Source organism: Poecilia formosa, unplaced genomic scaffold, assembly GCF_000485575.1.
Source record: "Poecilia formosa unplaced genomic scaffold, Poecilia_formosa-5.1.2 Scaffold355, whole genome shotgun sequence".
Lineage (NCBI taxonomy): Eukaryota > Metazoa > Chordata > Actinopteri > Cyprinodontiformes > Poeciliidae > Poecilia > Poecilia formosa.
The window spans coordinates 361506-374901 of record NW_006800294.1 but is presented as its reverse complement, the minus strand read 5'-3'; the positions used below and the strand labels follow the sequence as shown (position 1 = coordinate 374901).

Sequence of the window (13396 nt, the reverse complement as noted above, 5' to 3'; positions counted from 1 at the left end):
GTTAGCGAACGTCGCTCTGCCGCCCTCCGTTAGCGAACGTCGCTCTGCCGCCCTCCGTTAGCGAACGTCGCTCTGCCGCCCTCCGTTAGCGAACGTCGCTCTGCCGCCCGCCGCTAGCTAACCTCGCTCTGCCCCCCTCCGTTAGCTAATGTCGCTCTGCCGCCAGCCGCTAGCTAACCTCGCTCTGCCGCCCTCCGTTAGCGAATGTCGCTCTGCCGCCCGCCGTTAGCAGTATTTAATCTCGATTGAGAAGTTTTGGAACCTTGTCGGTTCTGTCCGGGTCCATGTTCTGTTCAAAAGCGGATGATTCCATCTGTCATCAATGTTCCGTCTCCAGACATACATGTCCGATCGATCACCACTCTGTCACTCATCCTGTTGATCAATACCTGCCCCAGACGTCCATCTGTCACAGTTTGGACCTGACCAGTACTTTGTCGGCCCGGTTCAGGAGCTAATGCTAACAGTCCACTCACAGGACAAGTGGGCCATTAAAGATGGAAAAAAGGAGCAAATTCCCTCCAAAATTCTCTAGAAAAACTCCAGACATTTGAAATTAGTCTTAACATTTTTCAAAAGTAGAAAAATTGTTTGAAAAAATTGGATGAAAAAGTTTGGACATTCCTGAGCTCCAAAACCTAGAACATTTTTTTTTACATTGATTTTAGAAATTTACTGGAGAAAATATGGAAATTTCTGGATTTCAAGTTAAACATTTGCTTAAAAGAAAAACACAGAAGTTTATCTGAAATTTTCTAGAAAAGTTCTTTCTAGCAAATTTCTGACTTTTGAAACTCAGAAATGTTCATGTTCTTACAGATGTTGAAATGTGGGTTTTCGATGGAAACGTCCTCCTGTCCTCTGTAACTCCGTCAGATAGCTGCAGGATTCCAATAGCGGGATGTGATTTAGCGGCTGCCGTAGCCGCCGTCACTCCTGCTGTTGGTGGGGCAGAAGAAAGGTTTCCAGTTTGTTCCGTGTTATTACCCCGCGCTCTTGTCTGCCGCTGCGACGTTGACTGGAGCAGGAAAAAGGGTGTGTGTTGCATTTCAGTAAAAGTGGAAAATAAACCTTTGCTGGAAGCAAGGTACACATTTTGTGTCGGAGAGCGACGGGGACAGAGGCAGAGGGAAAGGCCGGTAATTGAAGCAGCAGAGTGTCCATCAGCGGCGGCAGCACAGCAGGTGAAGCAGCTACATGTGTATTTGTGTGTTAGCTGCACCAGCGGAGAAAGAAGAGGCCGCGCGCCGCTCGCTCTGCTGATTGACAGCAGTGGTGTTGGTGGCAGCACACACACCTGAAAACACACCGGAGGCTGTGGGTGACTCAGAGCAAGAGTGTGTGTGTGTGTGTGTGTGTGTGTGTGTGTGTGTGTGTGTGTGTGTGACAGGCTGTCGGAGGAGCGCTTCCTGTGTCGGGTTCTGCTCTCGGATGAGGTCGGCTGAGTAAAAGCCCCTCGGGGCGGAGGGCGGCTGGGATCCTTTCAGCGTTCGGGTCGGAGCGCTGCAGCAGCACGGAAAATTTTTAATCAACTCAAAAAACACTGAAAGGGAGAGAAACTGCAGCGGAGGCTCAGCCTGACCCGGTTCTATCGGGGCCAAGGACCGCAGGGAAGCGGCTGCAGACATTTTAAAATCAGGCAGTTTGAACCTGGAAAGTTCATTTCTCAAATAAACAACCAGCTTCCTTAGGTCCTTTATAAATGATCAATATTTAGGAAACAGTTTCTGACTTTTGTATAAAGTGAAGAATTTTATACTTTCAGTTTTTAAAACTGTTAGCAGCTGATTAGCATCTCAAATAGCACCTGACCTATGACCCCAAATCTGCCTGGAGTTGAAAAAGAGGAAGTTCAAACCTTCTTCCATAGTGAACAGAGATCATATCCCCACTTCAGCATCTCTCTGCAGGCTTTTTAAAGCCACACAGATGTAATGATTCTGGGTTGCTGCAAAGGTAAAAGCTCCACTTTCTGTGTCTGAAAGAGTCTGTGGGATGTTTTAGGGAACATTCAAGGCTTTAATCCTTTACTGTGACATATTTCTACATCCATGCTAACTTTCTGCTCTGATATAACGATTCATATTCCAACCAGAATATGTGCTGCATGAATCAAACCTGAATGTCCCAGAAGCAGCGCCAGTCGCCCATCAGCGGCGAAGCTGATGCGTCTCAGGTGATCAGGAGCTGAAAGCATCAAACGGATCGCTGCTCTCCTGCCGGCAGCTGCAGAACCGGGCCAGCGAGTCACGGTGGACATGTGCAGCCGCGGCCGTCGTCTCCACAGGCCGCCCAGAGGCGGCCCACGTTCCCCACAAGTAAATATGAACAGGAGTCTGAAAAGATGCAGAACCAAATCACCAGCAGCACTTCACTGCTTTCAGAGCAGATTTATCATCTAGGAAGCTGTTTCCTGAAACCACATTTATGTTTCTAAATGTAGAAAAAGACGAAGCCAAAGTGACAGACTTTCTGTTGAATGTGTCAAACCGACAGGCGGCTGCTTGACCCAGCGGTTTTAACTGGTTCTGCCCCAGTTTGCCAGATTCATCTCCCTGAATCAGGAGCTGACCAGCAGCTGCATGTCCACTGATGACATCACCGCTTAATTGTGCCAAAACATCATGTTTTGGAAAGTTCTGGTGCTGAGACGAGCTTTCTGGCCGAATTGAAACGGGTTTATTTTGCATAAGTGAATCGGAAACATGAGTCACATGATCAACAACCGGATGTTACTACTGGCGTAAACAGGAAGTGATGTGGGCGATGATGGCGCCTCCAACAAACTGATTCATGTGGGAATTTAATTGAATTCTCAATGGAAACGCTGCAGTTAAAAGGAGTGTTAGTGAAACACTTCAGTCTGATTTAATAAAACCCTGTGATGTTCAGTCGGCGCTGCGCCCAAACCCCTCCCTGTCTCCGTTCTTCATCGTGTTCCTGCTCGTCTTCTCCTGGTCTCAGGTCTGATGGACGTTTTGATGCAGATCCGTTTTGAACGCAGTCGTCTCGTCAGGCTGGCCTCCTGCTCTGCTGTCGGAGCAAACACAAACTGTCGATCCGTCAGGCAGGCGAGGCGAGCGCCAGCGCCGTGATTGACTGACATTTAGGGAGAGAACAGAATGTTCCTGTTGATCTTCATCATCCTTCAGTTTCCCTCTCAGACTTTGAACTTCCTCTGCTTTGCCCTTTTTCTCCTCCTGGTTTTCTTTAGATCTTCTTTTTTAACCTACTTCCATCTTTTCATCCTGTTCTCTCACCTCACCTGCCATCTCATGTTCCTGTTTTTGTTTTTTATTACTCCTCTCACATTTTCTTGTTTTTAACTGGAATATTATAAAAAATCTTAAGAAAACTGAAATAAACTCAATGCTGAGAATCACTAGAAATTGTATAAAATCAACTTATTTAAAGTTTACATCATGTTATAATATTAATCCTTCATCGTAATCATACCTGCAGTGTCTCCTTGACTCTTTCATGCACGTTTGAGAAATCATTTAATCTCCATGGCAACCGTTCAGGGTGCCTAAACGCTTGTTCTCACAGAAAACCCCTCCGCTCCTCCAGACTAGCAGCAGCAGCAGTTATCAGACAGCTCAGCCCAACAGGCCTGTAAACAGCACAATGGAGGAGCATAGCTGTGATGACCTGCTGAAGGAAAAAGCAGGAGCTTCTTAAAGAGACAGAGGCCCAATTTCAAGGTGTCAAATTTAATTTATGTTTGATATACACAGCATTTTAAACAACTGAAGTCAAAATCAAAATGTAGAAACTGTTTTAATGAGGAAACTTTTCTAAGCATTTAGTTTTAGATCTGCTTCCTGTTGATGTGTTTTAATGTTTATTAGAGGTTTGAACCGTTAAAATATTCAGTTCCAAGTGTTTTTACAGGAGAGTTATTGCAGCTTAGATTATTATTTTAGCCAGTAGCTGTTATAAATCCTATTTCTTCTGCGACCTGTAAGGAGTGGTGGATGTTTTCCAGCTGATGTTGACTTGAAGCTCGGTGTGTGAGGCCGTCCAGCGCGTCGCATTTCAACCTGCATCAGACAAACGGCTGCAGCAGCCGGACGAGTCGGGCTGAGAAAGTGGAAAACTTTTCCTCTTCACCCTGTGACTCCTCACGCCGCAGCGCCGCTTATGTCGTCTGCAGCCCAACAAAAGGTCAAACTCCACCGCTGACCCCTTCTCTCATTAGTGAAAAAAGTTCCTGCAGGAAAGTTGCGCCTTATTTCAGCTCGTTATGTTTGGGAGCTGATTATGACAGAAGAGGTGGCGCAGGCCAGCAGCAAACCTCTGTGTACAATGACATAATTGGCAGGAGAATCTGGGCTGTGAGCGAGACGTACCTGCTCCAGATTCACTTCATTAGGCTTAATTCAGGAAATGACACCAGAACGTCTCATTTGGTGGCAAATTGTGGCGCATTAGTGAGAAATGCACCGAGTGGTTTTCTTGTTGGACGGTGGAGACTAATTGCTGGATCATCACCACCCTCTGCTCTTCTTCTCTGCTCTGGTTTCTATTCGCCGTCATGGCGGCGCTTTCCTCACGCTCTCCTGTAAGGAAACGCGCCGCCGCCGCCTGCTGGGCCCCCGGATAGACTAATCACCGCTGCGGCTTGATGAGCTGCGCGGCCCGTTTGGGTGGGTGGGTGTCGCGCGTTTTCTCCTCCCCGCTTGGACAAATGTGTGTGCAATTTCCTGGCACCTAATTGACAGGAAGCGGAACAGTTGCTGCTTTCTGATTCGGATGTCTAACAGCAGATTAGACGCTCCTGCCTGTCATTCCTCCCATAACTCTGCCTTTTGTTTCCTGCTGCTCTGTCGTCATCCAGCTGCATACGGCGCTGCGCTAATGAGGCCCGTTTAGACAAAGGGAGAACCTCGTCTCATCCCAGCTCCGTTTGGATCCACCTCAGCTTCATGCGCTGCTGATATTCTCCAGCTTAATGATCCACTCTGGGACCGCGGCTTCTGAAGGTGTTAGAAACATTAGCGGAGCTGCAGGAGCTGCAGGGGCTCCTGGGTCCGGCCCCGCCCTGCGCTGTACCCAATCAGCCCTGATGGGACGGGATGAGCGGCATCACTTCCTGTTCTGGATGAACAGGCGCGCAGGGAGAACCGTCTGAGCATCAGATGAAGGGAAACTCGGTTTTTAAAAACATTCAGCAAAATGCTGCTTTGAGATCTGCAGGAGTTTCACTTAAGCAGAGACTTTAGAAATGAGAATAACAACAAAAATGAGATTGAATCCTGAAAGAAACTCAGATTTATACATGATTCTTTTTTAAAACAGACCAAACTCTTCTACATTTATTTCTGTTTTCTAAAAGCTGCAACAATGAAAAGGACTCTGTCAGAGATGTATTCATGATCAGTGATTTATTAAACAATAAAATAACCAAAGTAATTCAGTTTAAAGGCAACGGCACCAAACGTATGCAAACTTCTGATTCTGAAGAAATAATTTAAATTCTGACCTGAAACCAGAGAAGTTTATTCTGATTTAACTTCACAGAAGGAGCAGTGTATGTAAACTTCTGGTTTCACTCCACACAGACTTTATTCTTTCTTCCAGTTCATAAAAACTGGATTTTTAAAACATAAATCATCTCTGCAGTTTGGTTGTGGCTCCTTTTGCTTGAATTTCTGCATCAGTGCTGTGAGATCACTTCACTACCTTCAGTTTTTCCTTCCACTCAACCTTCCATTGACATGCCAGCATGCAGCATTCTGTAGGTTTCCCATTTCATCTGAATTAAAACAACTTGTTACCTTAATGAGACGCAGCTCTGGTATTCTTGGACATCATGTAACATTTTAATCATAAATTTCCCAGTAATGTGATGCTGCTTATCTTATTAACTTGTTATTGACTACAAATATGGGGGAGTGGTGACTTAAGAGCAGAGATTTGTCATCTTGCAGCGGAGGGACATCTGGACGTCAGGCTGTGTGAGGAACAGACTGTTTTCCCCATCAGGAGCCTTTTCAATGGATTTGCAGAGTTTCTGATGCGACCGTCGCGTTGGTGTGTGTGTGAGCGCGCTCACAGACGGCCCGGGTGGATGTGTGTGAGGCGCTGTGTGTTGTGTAGGCGGAACCTTCTGGAGTGTTGGAGGAAAACCCAGAGGGGGCGACGCGAATGACTGGACCGCAGCAACGAGCCGCTGATTCATCTCAGACCTGCTGAGTTCTTCTCCTCATTCACTTCAGTGTTTCAGACTTAAAACCAGATTTATTTATTCAGTCGAGCTTTTCTAACGTAGTTCAACACACAGATAAAACAATTAACAGGAAGCATCGCAGCTTTGTGCTGCATGCTACCTTAGACGGCCACATGGGGGCAGTATAGAGCAGAGCCTCAGCGGTCAAACCCTGAACCAAAACATGCTGCTGCTTTTTGTGCTGCTGTCTCCACACTGTGGATGAGAAGGTTAAAGATGAGACTCTGAAGCCGCCGCCTCAGCAGGTTGTTGTCGGTTTGGGTCAGTTTCAGCCGAGTGAAGAGCAGGGAGCCGAGTTCACGACCAGGAGGAACTCCACGTTCAGGATGAGGTGGTGGAAGCTTAGTGATGATCGACGATAGTTAAACAGAAATACAGGTCGAACATTTGAAGGACCGTCTTGAAAATGAAAAATGTTCTAAGATTGTAAATGTATAGCGACACCACGCTCACTGAAGCAGCGTTTGGAAATGTTCCTACTAACCCAACATTTATCAGCAGCCGTCTCCAGTGAGTCCGACAGCTGGTAGGTCAGAGTCTGTCGACTCGCCATGCCTGGTTTCTAAACTCCTTCCTGACAGAGCTGCTGCCTCCTCTCTCATGACTGTGTGTGTGTGTGTGTGTGTTCAGTTAGAAGCAGGCAGATGTCTGACAGCACTCTGATGTCCGTCCTGCTGTCTGTCTGTCTGCGACTCCAGGATCGTCCACATGCATGCAAACACTTTCACACATCGGCTGCCGGTCCCATCGGACCTAATTGGCCCAGTCTGCTTAGTGCAGCACTATTATTCAGCTCTACTTACAAAAAAAGTGTGTAGCAAAGCTTCCCGGTGACACTTAAGGAAGTCCCTGGAGAGCTTCATGCCATCTCCTGCTTTGACACATCTGTCGCTGGGGGAGGAAGGAACACCTTTGTATCTCTCAAACAAGTCCAAAATATTTCACAGTCAGAGCTGGGAGAAAAAAGTGAAAGCTTCAACAAAAAAATGTTAATGCCCGTCACAGGCTCACACAGCACAGCCATGATTATGTTTCCCTCAGACGACTTATCAGAAATAATTCTTCCCTCTCCTGCTTGATTGCTTCGCCGTCCTCCAACAACAAACCAACCAACAGTTTGGTTCTGATCGGACCCCCTGCCTGACAGAAATCAGGACCTGGTGTTGGTGTGTCTCCACCTCCACCGCTTCTCAATCACTGCCCCAATCATCTGTACAGTAACTCCTTCCTCCCTACGTATGGCCGCTCGTCGCGTTAATCATCCGCCGGTTGTTTAAAATAACGTCCTCGTCTGTCGCCAGCTGCCCCTTCAGCCATAAACTCTGCATTATTTGGTAATAATACATGTAAATACTGTATGTTTGGCTGCAATCATTTTGCTGTTTAGTAAACACTTCAACCCAACTTGGAGTTAAAGATTGTCTGCCGGTCAGTCGAAGAGTATATCAACATCCGTTCCTGATTTTTCAGACCGCTTAATGACTCCAAACCCACCAAAGAAATTCATGATATTTTGCTGCTGTAAACAAGTTTCCCTGGTGTTTAAAATGTACTTCAGTAAAGTCAGTAAAGCAGCAGCGATATGAGAATGATTTTCTTTAAAAGAAGAGAAGTTCCTGCCGTCCTCGTTGGAGATGTCTGAGTTTTGTCTGCGGTTAGCTTCTCTCATGCTGCGTCGCTTTACCATCTGAGTAAATAATATTCCAATATGTTTCTTTCTCTGCAATCAGAAACACACCTGCTGTTTCTGAAAGAGACAATTAGAACAAACTCCATCATGACAAACAGTTTAAGGTTTATTTCTCCTTATTTTTGTTGTCCTCTTTCTGACGCTGCTCTTCAAAATAAAGCTGTGTTGAATTGGACCAGGGAAGATTTTTATTCATAAATCAACTGAATGGACAGTGATGTGAAAAATATGAGCAGATTTATTCTGCGTTTGAAAAGATGAAGATTCAGGTTTGCCTTGAAAAAAGCAGCTGTGATGAGTTTCCCTTGGAGAATGATGCAAATGAATCTACGAACGTCTGTTAGGTAACAGTTCAACCTGAGCATTATTCCTGTAAAACTAAAAGGACAGAAATGTTTTCCACCTTCCTGTTTGGTAGAAAATGCATTGAAAGTGAGTTTAAGATCATCTTGGGTGATGAGAACAGAATAGCATCAGGATCTTTTAGTTCATCTCTAAATTGGCTCCTGGATTATCGTTTTAGTGAAACAGCAGCCTGTTATTGCCTCAACTAATCAATCTGTTTAGAAAACTTGGAAAGTTAATTCTTGTTCAGCTTTTAAAATCCATCAAACCCCCTGATTAAAGCTCACTTTCATTAGTACAAATTGACCAAGAGTTCACTCGACTGCAGAGGATAAGTTCATTAGAGTTCCCAGCCCAAGAATTGCCAATTAACAGCACATCATAGCAGCGCGGCATCAATGCTTCCCAGAGTTCAAACAGCAGACGAGTCTGAACGGCGGCTGATGGGAAGAGGCTGACTTTGTGGCTAAACTCTCTTTACTGTGAGGCTGAAGACAGTAATGTGGACAGAGGCATTAAAGAAGGAATCTGCGCTGTGGACTGAGTCTGAACTTGATTTGTCTGGTTTCACCAATGAATGAAGGACAGGAAGCTCCTGGAGGTTTGGGATGATTGATGCAGCATTCACAGTTTGACCAAAACTCTGGGAACGGAGCAGGAAAGTTTGTTTAAAGCTGAGTTTTATTAAACCTCCTTGGAGTTCAAAGGGAAGTTAAAACACCAGGATCCATAAAAGCTGCCAACTAAATACATTTATGTTTGTAATGATCAGCAGCACTGCATTACAGCATCAGGATGTTTAGTGTAGAAAAGCCTCTCAGCTCAACTTCAGCAGGTGAAAATTATTGTTTTTAATTAAAAAGTCTAAAGAAAATATTAACGGTATAATAACTCTGATGAGAGCTCATGGTACTTGGCGACTTCCTGCTGCATACAGATGGTTTCCCTCCTGATGATGACCCGGTTCTACTGGAACCAGAACTTCATCATCTGCTCTGCTGTGGCTCTGAGTCAAACCAACCTGTTCCCCTCCTGGCCTGTGGGGGCGCTGCACCAAGAACCACTGAAGGAAACGACACAGAAACCTCTGAAGACACTGAGAGCAACTTCCTTCTTCACCAGATGGAAACAAGATGGAGGATTTTAGCGGTGGAGGGTTTCTCTTTAGTCTAAAGACCAGGAGCCATTTCTGCTGCTAGCGCTAGGCTAGCACGTTAGCTTTGGTTGTATTTACCCAGAATGCCCTGCGCTGCAGGCTGCTTCCTGCTTTTGGAGCGGTCTCTTTTTTTGCCTTTATGTTTTGAGGGACCCTGCGATTCGTTCCTCAACCATTCGATGACCATGTGGGAGATTTCTCCACCTTCACAGTCGGTTTATGGAGGAAGAAGCTACACTGACACCAACAGTAACTAAAGCCTGATGGGTTTATCCTCTTAAATGTAAAACCTGAACTCTGGTTTTCAGATGTGCAGTGAAGGTTTGGGTTTATTTGTCTCTGCTTGCTCTGATGCACTTTAGGACAAGTCTGAACTGAAGTTTTCCTAAAGCGACCCAGAAGATCTCAGCTGGTTGGGTGTGGATGGAGGTTTGATGAGCTTCGATTAGAAGTGGATCATCTGCAGTCATGTAAATAAAGTCCTCACCTCTTCTGCTCTGTCCTGACATCATGCTGTAAACTCTGCTGTGCAGCCTGTCTCCTCCCTTCTCTCTCCTCGCCTCGTCTTACTGAGCCAGAGTCAATCTGTGCGAATGAGTTCTGACGTCTCGTTTTTAGCAGGACTGATTTCCCAGGGGAAAACGCCGTTTGCCATCTTTACATTTTATTCCCATTTCCCTGTCGCATTAACAAAACAGCCTTCAATCTGCTCTTTTCTTCCTACATCGTAAATGAGGTGTTGACTGAGGAAAACAAACACTGACCTGGCTGTTGTGCCGTAATAGGAGCAGAAGAGGATCAGAGTCCGGGTGGGAGACGGGAACCCGCCGGGTCGGCCCGGTTTCTTCTCTCTCCTCAGGGTTCCTCCTCATAAACATGGAAACTCGGTCTGGTCAGCTGACATGTGATTACTGAGCGGAGCTGGAAGCCTGATGAAGCTTCAGGCCATTTGGAGGTTCTGGCCTCCAGCTTCCTGCCTACAGATGATCTTAGAGAGAATTATCTGTGAAGTAGAAAACATCCACTGCTTTGTTCAGTTATTCTTCCATTCATTTAGTTTCATAAAGCAGCTTCCACTTCACCTGAGTGTAAATGTTGTTTACCTTTGAAATTTAAATGCATTTTTGTGTTTGACAAAAACAGCCTCAGACTGAGTGTACTTCAAGCCTGGAGTGCCTATTAAATGTCAGTTGTACTTGACACAAGCTTTCACATGCGGCTCGGCCTTAAAGCTTTCAGGGCTTCTTTTTATTTCAGCACAAATCCTGATTAAATCATCATGATTATTGGTAAAATGCTCCGATTCTCCTCAGGCTATGCAGCTCATGTGAAATGAGTTTCTTTAACTAACTGAATGTCTGGAATCTGATTGGTTAAAAATGTCTTTAAACAGTGAATAAGTTCTCATCATATAATCCACCTTGTAAAGGTTTTTACAAACAAACTTTGATTTGAACGTTTTGTTGGAGTTTGACCCAAAAATCTGAACATTCAGCTAATCAGAAACCTTTTTACAACATATTCACTGAGATATTATGGGATGGTTTACATGGTTTGGAATGGCCTAGTCAAAGTCCAAATCTGTTCCGTTTGCTGCAGTAGATCTGTGTCATTTGTTAGGAAATGAAGCTTCTTTTCAGAGTTGAGCAGCTTTTTACCTGTTTCCATTTCGATTATTTATCTTTAGTGATGAGTTTCAAAGTCTCTAAGGATGAGATGGCCTCTCTCCCATCACCCTAATCTTTAGCTCCATCCTCAGATTCAAAAACTTTCTTTCATAGAAGAAATGAGTGCTTCAGAGCCCGATTTGCCAGCAGTATGAATAATTTCGGGTTGTGGAGAATCTGGTAATAATCCGTTTAGGGTGGTCATTATGTTATGCCTGGTTCCAGAATGTCTTGTACCTCAGTAATGCGGTTGTAATTTAGGACGTGTGCCGCTGCAGATCGTTCCTCCTGAGGTCTTCCTCTCCGTCTTTCTATCGATCAAAGGGACAATAAAACTGTCAATTGAAATCAAATTAAAGTCTTTGTGGTTCTGATCCTCAGAGCCGCTGGAGAAACGTCACGTCTCTGACCGACGCAGACAGTCTGAGAGGATCGGTAGGTTATTGGATCGTACAGGAGGAAGGAGTGTGTGTGTGTGTGTGTGTGTGTGTGTGTGTGTGTGTGTGTGTGTGTGTGTGTGTGTGTGTGTGTGTGTGTGTGTGTGTGTGTGAGATCAAACCAGTGAAGTGGAGCAGGCAGAGATGGGCTCCTGGCTGTCAGTCTGATTGTGGTTCTGGATTGGCTGATCAGTGGACCGGAAGCCTGGATCTCTCAGCTCCAGCCTCCATCCCTGTTTGTTTCTTCTTCTCCTCCTTCCACCTTCCCTTCATCTACATTTCATCTCCATCTGTTGGACGCGACTCTTTCCCTGTTCTTCCTCTTTGGTTTGTCACCCTGAAGTCTTCCTCCGGTTACAGCCGGGATGAAAACGCGTCTCTTCGTTCTCTCCTACCAGTCCAGCTTTTTGTACTTGGCCGTTTAACAGAAGTTGATTTGTGGTGAGAAAGTGAACCTGGTCCGATCCTGGCTGACCAGTCTGATCCCAGTCTCTTACTGGTTTCTCAGTAAATCACCAACATTCCCAGTCTGTACAGCCCTGGTCCAGCAGCTGCTGCTCTCTGTGCTGTTTGAGTATTGATCATCAGATGATCACTGGACAAACTGAAGATTAGCGCTGGTTTGTTTGTGCCAGCAGGTGAGAGGCTCTCCTCCTCTCTTTACCCCCTTATTCCTCAGGATTCATCCCATTCTTCCCTCTCTGTCACCCCCCTAATTTGAAGTGCAATAGTTTCCCTCTGGCATGAAAATATTGCATCATTCATCATGTCTCTCTAATTCGTCTTAGATATCCTGAACCCCCGGTACTCCCATCATCCTCCACCTCCTCCACCGTTTAGCTGTGATTTCGCCCAGACTGCAGGAACACAAGGTGAGGGAGAAGCAGAGGACCACTGTCCTCACACACACACACACACACACACACAGCCACGCTGACCGGTCGGGTCACTGCGATGGCTGACCGTTGCAGCTGTTCTCTGGCCTCGGGGCCGATGAGCCGATCCAAAGCGGCTGCTGATCAGCCTGCAGTTTGTGGCTCCATGTTGGAATCAGTCCATGTTCGTTCAGATCAGTTTTCAGCCTTTTCAGAACGTTTTAATGTTCTCAGCACATCCTCGTTAGCACGGCGCTAATCAAACAGCTCATTATTCTGCGATCAGATCTCCTCTCTGGGGTCAATCTCATCACTGCTCTGCATAATGTCTGCCTTGGCTTTGTAATTCTGACCCAAACCAATGCAGAAATCTGAAGTTTTTATCTATGAATCTAATATTTAATGCAAAGAAACTTATGAACTACACAGAAACACGAACAAACCAGTCAGGTAAAGGTTTAGAGACGGTTCTCATCAGATTGGATCACTGTGAAATCTTTAATTTTATTAACAGTTTTACTCACCATTATCTTCAAACTATGAGCAAAAATGTAACTATACTGTAATAGTTGCACTATTTAAACAATAACAACAAGCAGCATTTGAATGTGTTTGTGTTTGTCTGGACTGTCGGTTGGTAGATATGATACAAAACTTTTCAAGTCTTATAACAAAATGGCTGCTGTGGATATAATAGAAGATCATGTTCAATCATGAGACTCCAAAAGTTTAAAAAATACATTTCCTGGAATTTAACCATAATTAGAGATTAGAAAACAAAATCATTGATTACTGGAGAGAATGTGAAAAGTCTCTGGAGCTGAAGGGCCTAAATAATTCAGTCATTTCATGCGAGGTCGTCTGAACGACCTCCTGAGGTCATGAACGACCTCCTGAGGTCATGAACGACCTCCTGAGGTCATGAACGACCTCCTGAGGTCATGAACGACCTCCTCAGGTCATGAACGACCTCCTGAGGTCATGAACGACCTCC

At 45.3% G+C, this 13396-nt stretch overlaps 1 long non-coding RNA gene across 1 annotated transcript in view; it reads left to right on the top strand.

The window, feature by feature from the left end:
* LOC103153568 (uncharacterized) overlaps positions 1–13396 on the top strand; it is a 119535-nt gene that overhangs the window by 59050 nt on the left and 47089 nt on the right. Inside the window, exon 2 of the long non-coding RNA XR_477807.1 lies at positions 12316–12399. This is a non-coding gene — a long non-coding RNA (uncharacterized LOC103153568). The remainder of the gene's footprint in view (positions 1–12315; positions 12400–13396) is intronic.